General features: G+C 36.2%; 1 pseudogene; it reads right to left on the reverse strand.

The window, feature by feature from the left end:
* Positions 1 to 6,561: 6,561 nt before the first annotated feature.
* On the reverse strand, positions 6,562 to 8,525 carry LOC138176975 (heterogeneous nuclear ribonucleoprotein H-like; annotated as a pseudogene).
* Between the last annotated feature and the right edge of the window lie 2,593 nt (positions 8,526 to 11,118).

Below are 11,118 nucleotides of genomic sequence, written 5' to 3' on the forward strand. Positions count from 1 at the left end.
GGGTCTATGAATTGGTCTCAAGCCCAAAAAGTCTTCTTGGAAGAGCTCAAAAAGAATTTTCAAAATCAAATAAGAGAGGGAGAAAAAAATTGGGTAAAGAGAATTATGCAAAAGAGAGTTAACAGCTTAGAAAAGGAAGGATAAAAATCCACTGAAGAAAACAACTTAACAAGTAGAACTGGTCAAATGGGAAAGTATGTACAAAAGCTAACTGAAGAAAATAATTCCTTAAAAATTAGAATAGTGGAAGCTAATGATTCTATGAGATATCAATAATCGAACAAAATCTAAAGAATGAAAAAATAGAGGAAAATGTAAAATATCTTATTGGAAAAACAACTAATCTGGAAAATAAATCCAGTGCCTGGAACACATCTTTCAAGAAATTATCAAGGAAAACTCTTATACCCTAGAACCAGAGGGTAAAACAGTAACTGAAAGAATCCACTGATCACCTCCTGAGAGAGATCCCCAAATGAAAACTTCAAGGAATATTGTAGCTGAATTCCAAAATTATCAGGTCAAGGAGAAAATACTGCAAGCAGCCAGAAAGAAACAATTCAAATATCAAAGACTCACAGTCAAGATTGCACAGAACTTAATAGCTTCTACATTAAAAAATTGGAGGACTTGTAATATGACATTCTGGAAGGCAAAGGAACTTGGATTAATTACCCACCAAAATTGAGCATAATTTTTCACAGGAAGAGATGGACATTTAATGAAATAGAAGACTTTTAAAATTTCCTGATGAAAAGATCAGAGCTGAACACAAAATTTTATCTTCAAATACAAGAGTCAAGAGAAACACGAAAAGGTAACTAGGAAAGAAAAAAAAAAAAACAAACATGTTATTCAATAAGGTTAAACTATTTACATCCCTACATGGGAAGATGATACTTGTAACTCTTGAGAAATGTATCTCTATTAGGGCAGTTAGAACATAGACAAAGGGTGTGGGTATAAATTGAATTTGATGTGATGAAATAAAAAAATTAAGAGGTAAAAATAAGGATTGTACTGGGAGAAGAGGAAAGGGGGAGGCAGAATAGGGTAAATTACATCACAAAAAGAGATACAAAAGACCTATTACAGTAGAGGAAAAGAAGGGAGAGGTGAGCATTGTCTGAACCTTACTCTCATCAAATTTGGCTCAAAGAGGGAATAATATATACACTCAGTTGGGTATAGAAATTTATCTTACCCTGTAGGGAAGTAGGAAGGGAAGGGGAAAAGAAAAGATGGGGAGCTGATGGAAAGGAGGACAGATTGAGGGAAGTGGTGGTCAGAAGCAAAACACTGGTGAGGATGGAGAGGGTGAAAAGAGACAGAAAAGTATAAACAGGGGGAAATAGATGAAGGGAAATACACAAATGTGAATGGAATGAAACTTCCCCATAAAGTGGAAGTGAATATCAGAATGGATTAAAAACCAGAATCCTACAATATATTGTTTACAAGAAACTATTTGAAGTAGAGAGACACACACAGGGTAAAAATAAAAGGCCAGAACAGAATATATTATGCTTCAGCTGAGGTAAAAAAAAAAAAAAAAGCAAGGGTAGCAATCCTGATCTCAGACAAAGCAAAAGCAAAAATAGATCTAATTAAAAAAGGTAAGAAAGAAAACTACATCTTGCTAAAAAGTACCATAGACAATGAAGTAATACCAATATGAAATATATGCACCAAGTGGTACTAGCATCCAAATCCATAGAAGAGAAGGTAAATGAGTTACAGGAAGAAATAGAAAGCACAACTATACTAGGAGGACACCTCAACCTCCCCCTCTCAGGACTAGATAAATCTAACCACAAAATAAACAAGGAAGAAGCTCAGGGGGTGAATAGAACTTTAGAAAAATCAGATATGATAGACCCTGGAAAAAAAACTGAATGGGGATAGAAAGGAAAATACCTTTTTCTCGGTGGTACATGGCACCTCCACAAAAACTGACCATGTATTAGGACATAAAAACCTCGAAAGGCAGAAATATTAAATACATCCTTTTTAGATCATGATGCAATAAAAATTGCATGCAATAAAGGGCCATGGAAAGACAGATTAAAATTAATTGGAAACTAAATAATCTTTTTTTAAAGCAATCAGGGTTAAGTAACTTGCTCAAGGTTACACAGCCAGTTATTTTGAGTGGGTGTTAGGTATCTGAGGCCAGAACTGATTCCAGGTCTCTCGACTCTGGGGCCAGCGCTCACTGCACCACCTGGCTGCCCCTGGAAACTAAATAATCTAATCCTAAAGAAGGGTGGGTCAAACAACAAATCATAGAAACAATCAATAATTTGATCAAATGGAGGTGGCTAGGTGGTGCAGTGAATAGAGCACTGGCCCTGCAGTCAGGAGGATCTGAGTTCAAATCCAGCCTCAAACACTTACCACTTACTAGCCATGTGACCTTGGGCAAGTCACTTGACCCCAATTGCCCTGCATTCCCCCCTCCTAAAGTAAATAATAATAATTTCATCAAAGAGAATGACAATAATGAAACAACTTGCCAAAATTTATGAAATACAGACAAAGTGGTACTTGGGGAGGGGGAATTTTATATCTCTTAATGCTTACATGAATGAAATAGAGAAAGAGGAGATCAATTAATTGGGCATGCAACTAAAAAAGCCAGAAAAAGAACAAATTAAAAATCCCTAACTAAACACCAAATTAGAAATTCTGAAAATCAAAGGAGAGATTAATAAAAATTGAAATTAAGAAAATTATTGAACTAATAAACAAAACTATTTGAGATAATTTTATGAAATAACCAATAAGACAGATAAACCTTTGGTTAATGTACCAAATTTGCAAAACAAAAATAAAGAAGAAAACAAAATTACCAGTACCAAAAATGAAAAGGGTGAATTCACCACCAATGAAGAGAAAATTAAAGCAATAATTAGGAGCTATTTTGTCCAACTATATGGTGATAAATCTGACAATTTAAGTGAAATAGATGAAAATTAACACAAATATAAATTGCCCAGAAATAAAATACTTAACCTCATTTTAGAAAAAGAAATTAAGCAAACCACCAATGAACTCCCTAAGGAAAAATCTCTAGGACTAGATGGATTTACAAGTGAATTCTACCAAACATTTAGAGAACAATTAATTCCAATGCTATATAGACTATTAGGAAAAATTGGTGAAGAAGGAGTCCTACCAAATTCCTCTCATGACATAAATTGGTGCTAATACATAAACCAGAAAAAGGCAAAGCAGTAGGAAAAAATTATAGACTAATCTCCCTAATGAATATTGATGTAAAAACTTTGGATAATACAATATGACCCAGTGGGATTTATACCAGGAATGCAAGGCTGGTTGAGTTTTAGGAAAACTATCAGCATAATTGACTATATCAATAGCAAAACTAAAGATGCAGAAAAAGCTTTTGACAAAATACAGCACCCATTCCTATTAAAAACACTAGGGAACAGAGGAACAAATGGAATTTTCACTAAAATGATAAGTAGTATCTATCTAAAACTATCAGCAACCATTATATGTAATGGGGACAAGCTAGAATCTTTCTTAATAAGATCAAGGGTGAAACAAGGATGTCCATTATCACCACTATTATTGAATATTGTACTAGAAATGTTAAGTATAGTAATAAAAGAAGAAAAGAAAATTGAAGGAATCAGAATAGGCAATGAGGAAACAAAGCTTTGCAAATGATATGATGCTATACTTAGAGAATCCACTAAAAACTACCTGAAATAATGAACAACTTTAGCAAAATATAAAGGATAAAAAATAAACCCATATAAATCACATTTCTTTATATTACCAACAAAATCCAGCAGTAAGAAATATAAAGGGAAATTCCATTTAAAATAACTGTAGAAGATATAAAATGTTTCTAAGTCTACCTACCAAGACAAACTCAAGAACTATATGAACACAATTACAAAACACTTTTCACACAAATAAAGTAAGATCTAAACAATTGGAAAATATGTCATTTGCTCATGGGTAGACCAAGCTAATATAATAAAAATGACAGTTCTACCTAAATTAATTTACTTATTCAGTACCATACCAATTAAACTACCAAAAGATTATTTTATACAGCTAGAAAAAAATAACAAAATTCATCTGAAAGAAGGAAAGGTTAAGAACATCAAGGGAATTAATGAAAAAAAAATGCAAAGAAAGGCAGCCTTGCCATACCAGATCCAAAACTGTATTAAAAGTGGCAATCATCAAAACTATTTGGTACTATCTAATAAATAGAGTGGTAGATCAGGTTAGGTACACAAGACAATAGTCAATGACTATAGTGATCTACTGTTCGATTAACCCAAAGACTCCAGAACTAACTGCTTAACAAAAACTGCTGGGAAAACTGGGAAATAGTATAGCAGAAATGAGGCATAGATCAATATCTCACACCGTACAGAAGATAAAGTCAAAATGAGAACATGATTTAGACATAAAGGGTTATACCATAAGCAAATTAGGAGAGCAAGGAATAATAAACCTGTCAGATCTATGGAAAAGGGAAGAAAGTATAATCAAACAAGAGATAGAAAACATTAAGAAATGCAAAATGAATCATTCTGATTACGTTAAATTAAAAAAAATGGGGGGGGGCAGGGCAATTGGGGTTAAGTGATTTGCCCAAAGTCACACGGCTAGTAAGTGTGTTAAGTGTCTGATGCTGGATTTGAACTCAAGTCCTCTTGACTTCAGGGCTGGTGCTCTATTCATTGGGCCACCTAGCCGCCCCTTTTTAACTTTTTTTTTATTACATTAAATTAAAAAGGTTTTGCACAAAAAAAGCCAATGCAACCAAGATTAGAAGGAAAGCAGAAATCTGGGAAACAATTTTTACAGTCAGTGTTTTTGAAAAAGCCCTCATTTCTAAAACATATAGAGAACTGAGTCAATTTATTAGAGTATAAGTCATTTCCCAATTGATAAAGGACATGAACAGCCAGTTTTAAGATGAAGAAATTAAAGTTATCTATAGTCATATGAAAAAAGCTCTAAATCACTAATGATAAAAGAAATGCAAATTAATACAACTATGAAGTACCATCTCACCCCTATCAGGCTAGCTAATATGACAGAAAAGGAAAATGATAAATATTGGAGAAGATGTAGGAAAATTGGAACATTAGTGCATTATTGCTAGAATTGTGAACTGATCCAACCATTCTGGAGAGCAATTTGGAACTATGCTCAAAGGCCTATAAAACTGTGTATACTCTTTGATCCAGCAGTACCACTGTATCCCAAAGAGGTCATAAAAAAAGGGGAAAGGACCCACATGTACAGAAATATTTATAGTAGTTCTTTTTGTCATGGCAAAGAATTAGAAATTTGGGGAGATAACCATCAATTGGGGAATGACTGAACAAGTTGTGATATATGAATGTAATGGAATACTCTTGTGCTATAGAAAGTGACAAGTAGATCGATTTCAGAAAAACCTGGAAAGACTTACATGAACTGATGCTGAGTGAAGTGAGCAGAACCAGAACAGTGTACACAATAAAACTGATATTGTACAATGACCAACTATGAATGCCTTAGCTCTCCTCCACAATACAATGATCCAAGACAATTCCAAAAGACTCACGATGGAAAGTGCTATCCAATTCCAGAGAAAGAACTGTGAAGTCTGAATGCAGATCAAAGCATACTATTTTCACTTTTTTTGGTTTTTTCTTTCTCGTGGTTTTTCCCTTTTGTTCTGATTCTTCTTTTATAACATGACTAACGAGGAGGAAATATGTTTAATATTATTGTATGTGTATAACCTATAACAGATTGCTTGCTGTCTTGGGGAGGGGGGGGAAGAAGAGGGGGGAAGGAGGAGGGAGGAAGAAAGATTTGGAACTCAAAATCTTCTGAAAAAGAATGTTGAACTCTATCTTTAGATATAATTGGAAAAAAATACTATTAAGTGGGGGGGGGAACACTTTAAAAACAGAGAGCAAAGTACAGTTTGATAAAAATCCACAGGAACACAAAATTTAACTTACCTAGAAATATCAAATGTGAGCTTTGGTGAAAGAAAATCTTTCCAACAAATCACATATTAAAAAGGTCCAATTTGAATCATATAGCATTTTTTCACTGTACATGACAGATAAGAGGCTGGAATATTGAAGAAAATAACTCCTTAAAAATCTAAATTGGCCAAGTGATAAAAGAGGTATAAAGCCTCATTGAAGAAAATATCTCCTTAAAAATTAAAATTGGTCAAGTGGAAGCTAATGATTCCATGAGACATGAAGAAACAATAAAACAAAGTCAAAAGACTGAAAAAAAAATAGAAGAAAATGTGAACTATCTTATAGGAAAAACAAAACAGATCAAGGAGAGATAATTTAAGAATTTCGAACCACCTGAGAGCCATGATCAGAAGTAAAAACTCATCTCTAAGTAGAATGATGGTTGTGGATAACTCTGGTCATCTTTCTCATAAGCAAGATATTGTCACTGGTAATCTTTTTTTTTGAAAGGAAGATTTATTTAACAAGCTTCACTTAGCGCAATACACCTAAAAGGAGATCACAATACAATGAAAGATTTAAATCAAGGCCTCAGAATTTAATACAAACACCAAGACCAAATCCTAAAGTATTCGTCTCAAAATTGTCCCCATTAACTTAAAAAAAAAAAAAAAAGCTTAAACGTACGTGCGTTACAGGATAGTAAACGAAACAAACTAGAACAAACATGCCAAATGTTTCACTTTTGAATCGCAGACACAGCTCCTATATTTGTTTTACAAAAAAGCATGTTTCCCAACATGCATCTCAGTGTTCCATGTAATGTGGTATAAGAACAATATTTAACATAATTGAAACTGCTTTAACCTAAATACGCTTACTGCTTAAGTACACTCCTACAACATAACTACCTTGAGAAAAGCTGAAATTACATCCTAGATGAATGTTTCTGTGTTCAAAAATACCGAACCTGAAAGTTTTAAAAATAATCCTGATTTCACTTACAGTAAGCATAAATCACAAGCTTGTATTGCAAAACTGTTAAACTTCGTTTTTGTTTGCTTTTTTTTTTTCTTTAAAAAAAGTTGACCAAGAGTCAGTGATCAGGAATACATTCTCCATCCACCACTCATACTGGACATGCCAGATATCCCTCCCATTCCGTTCACTCCCATAGATGCACGGCTCCTGCTTACTGTAGTAGCTGCTGTTCATCGCTCCTTGGCTCCCTATGCGATGTTTGATTGAAAATCACTGGAGTTTTCCTGTAAGACTTGGGTCATATCCGCTCATGCTGCTTTGACCGCCGTAGCCTCCTCTGTAACCCCCACTCAGCTGCTGGCTAGCAGGACCACCGTAACTGGACCGGTTTGACAAGCCCATGCCTTCCATCATTTGTCTACCATAAGCACCAGCACTTGCTCCTGCTGTAGAATTGAAGAGTTCTACGTATCTGTGCTTCATATTGGCTTTGTCTTTTGACATAGCTGCCACAGCAAATTCAACATCTGCTTCTCCAGTCACTCTACCACCAGGTCCAATTTCAACGTGTACTCGAACAGGGTTGAGTGGTGAGAAAAAATTGTAAATATCATTTTCAGTAGCTCTGTAAGGTAATCCTCTCATGTGCACACAATGGCCTGTTGTACTCTGGAAAGTGGATCCACCATCTCCATATCTATGATCAGACATTCCTGAAAAACAGTAATTGAGGTCTCTTCCAAATCTATCCGACCCAAAGCCATATCCATCATTATATCCTTTGTAGTCATTATAGCCTCCATACCCTCCACCGTAGGCACCTCGCCTAATTCTTTCAAACCCAGCTCCTCTACCAATGCTGTTGTAGACTCTGCCAGCCCCAGGCCTGTCATAAGGACCTGGCTGCTGCACAGCCATTAGCTTTCGAGGAGGATCGTAATGAATACGAACTTCTGCCCGGCTGCTCTTAAAGATTTCAATATACCTGTGCCCTATTCTTTCCTTGTCTTTCTTTAGAGCCTTTTCAGCTATTTCCTGTGAAGCAAACTGCACGAAGCCCCCCACCCCCCCCCCCCCCCCCCCCGGAAGTCCACCAGCAATATTATCCCATTTGGCACGATTTCCAACCCTGAAAAAAACTGAACAATTTCTTCCTTGCTACAGCCAAATGGAAGTCCTCTAAGGCTCACAAAGCCATCACTGGCAGTGTCAGGACTATTTGGACCAGTATGCTTCAACACCCAATCCATTTCAACGCTGTTTGACTTGCATACTTCAACATATCTGTGTCCCATAGTTTCTCTGTCTTTTTTCAGTGCCAATTTGACTTCATCTTCTGATTCAAGTTCAACAAATGCTTCTCCATTTGTTCTGCCTTCTCGGGTATAGATGAAACGAATGCCTGATGCCCCATTTTTAATTTTGCATTCCGAGAAGAAGCGTTGGACTCCATCGGCAGAGCAGGACCAGGGCAAGCCCCGGACCTTCACCACGAAGTCTTCTCGGCCTTCGATGCTCAGCGTCATCTTGTTCAGTGAGTGGTGGCGGCTCGATACTTGATTTAGGCGTAGCTAAGAAGAAATGCGTCACTGGGAATTTTTACCATGGTATTGTGATTGATTTGCATAGTTAATAAACTGTATAGCAAATAACTTTAATGTTCATCTATAGAGATGAAAGGTTTTGATATATAGAAAGATATGGGCTACTGCTTATGAGAAAAGAGGTTTCTCTAGTTTATGAAATAATATCTAATAATTTTGGGTAAGGGCTCTGAACTAACTGATAAATGAAAACTAGGTTGCAATTTTATTAATGAGAAAATATCTAAACATGTCTCTGGATTGCCCTGGAAATCAGGATGATGAGAATGAATATGTTAAGGAGTCAAAATAGCAGGCTGAGAGATGATCAAAGTGTGAGGTTGGTCTGCCCCGTGCACACATTATCCTTGGTTATGTTTCACTTTAAGAAAGGACTTCCTAACAATTAGAGTCATTCAAATGTGAAATGGGCTACCTCAGGACGTAGTGAATTCTCTATTTCTGGAGGTCTTTGAGTTGAGGTTGTCCTAACCATTTCTCAAGGATGGGCATTCTTGCCCAAGCATGGATTGCAAAAGATAAGGGTAACAACTCATAGTTCTATAGTTTGGTGGTGGTTTGTCTTTTGTTTTTGTTTTTTGAGGGGGAAGGTAGGGCAATTGGGGTTAAGTGACTTGCCCAAGGTCACATGACTAGTTTTTGTGTTAAGTGTCTGAGGTCACATTTGAATTCAGGTCCTCCTGACTCCAGGGCGGGTGCTCTATTCACTGCACCATCTAGCCATCCCAGTTCTATAGTTTTTTTAAGGTTTAGAAAATTATTTTCTAATAAGTCCACGAGGTAGCAATGGCAGTACCATTTTCAGATGAAGGAAGAAATTAAAATTCAGAAAATGACTTGCTTAAGGTAATACAGTTAAAAAACTCAAGGGCAGGATTTGAACCAAGATTTTCTGAATCCTATGTCAGTGTTCTAAAGCCTTTCTAATGTTGAGATTTTTTAGGTATAGGAGTATGTGTTAACTAGCTAACTAACTTGGAAAGGGTCTAGCTCTGGCATGGAGGTCCTGGGTAGGCCTGGAAGGACATAACTGTACCCAAAGTGAATTGAGAAAATTGCTACTGTTCCCAGATGCTACTGTACATCTGAAAGACTGTTCCAAATAACTAATAACAAAAATATAAATCAAAACAGTGATGAGGTTTTATCTTACACCCAGCAAATTGGCAAATGTGAGCAAAGATGGAAATAATTGATGTTAGGGGTGCTATGGAAATACAGGCACACTAATTGACTGCTTGAAGAACTATGAGTTGGTCCAAAAATTCTATAAAAACAATTAGAAATTATGCTTTAAAAAAAAAGCAACTAAAATGTCTGTGTCCTTTGATCACACAATCCTGCTGCTAGGAATATGCAGCGAGGAGATCAAAGATAGAAAAGTTCCATGGCAACACTTTTTATAGTAGCAAAGATCTGGAAACAAGATAGATGGCCATTGATTGTGGAATAACTAAATTGTGGCACATGAATAAAACAGAATGTTATTGTTTTAAGAAATACTTAACATGAAATCTGCAAAGAAACATGGGAAGACTTACTGGAACTGACATGGCATAAAGTAACTAGAATTAGGAAAAAAAATATATATATAGTGACTGAAATGTATATGTGTATGTATATATGTATATACACACACAATCCCCAACTGAATCTGTGTAGTTATAATGACCATGCTTAAACCTAGAGATGAGGTGAAAAATGTCTCTCACTCTTTGAGAGATAGAGAACTATGATTGTGGAACTTTGTATAAACTGTTAGACTTGATTATTGAATAATTTTGCTTTCTTTTGTGTTTCTTCTTATAAGGGAAAATATAACAAGGAAGAAAGGATACATTTGGAAATGCAGGTCATTTAAAAACAAAAGTCTAAAATTTTAAAAAGAAGTTATTAGATGACACATTCCTGATGTTTGGGGTATCCTGAGTCCCCACCTATGGGGCTTGGGGTTTGGGGTTTTTTGCCCAAAAGGTAGTTTGCTTTTTCTCTCCTAATCCTGAAGTCTCTCCTCAAGGTCTCCTTCCACTACAGGCCCTCAGTCAATCAAATTCATCTTTGCCCATCTTCCCCATCAGACAGGGGATACCATGAGAATAGGGACAGGTCCCCTATGTAATTTCTTCAGAGATTAAGGGGCTCTGTGACCAGTAGTTGCTTTTAAAAAGATGTTGATTGGAGGACAGGAGTTTTGTGGTACTTTCCCAGCTGTCATTTGGCTTATTGATAGCACAGTGTTAAAGGCACTGATTGGGTGTTCTGAGAATTCTAAGACCACCCTTCTTCACAAGTTCCCATTTTGACACTAGGTGGTGCCAAATAACCACTGAGAAAAGAGTGGAAAAAGCAGGCCCAGAGCAATCTTTCCCTCTGCCTCTAGCCCTGACGTAGGCACTTTCTGGTATTAAGATGACCCTCTTACTCCTCTCCTATTACCCACACTGTGAAGGACTTTGCGATAAATCTAAGAACTCCATTCCAGTGCATTGAAGAGTGTCAGACTAGGAGTCAGGAAGACTGAGTTCAAATTCTGCCCTAGATACTTAATG

This window comes from Petaurus breviceps, unplaced genomic scaffold (assembly GCF_028583685.1).
Source record: "Petaurus breviceps papuanus isolate PSGF00001 unplaced genomic scaffold, PetGlider_PUasm1.0 138, whole genome shotgun sequence".
NCBI lineage: Eukaryota > Metazoa > Chordata > Mammalia > Diprotodontia > Petauridae > Petaurus > Petaurus breviceps.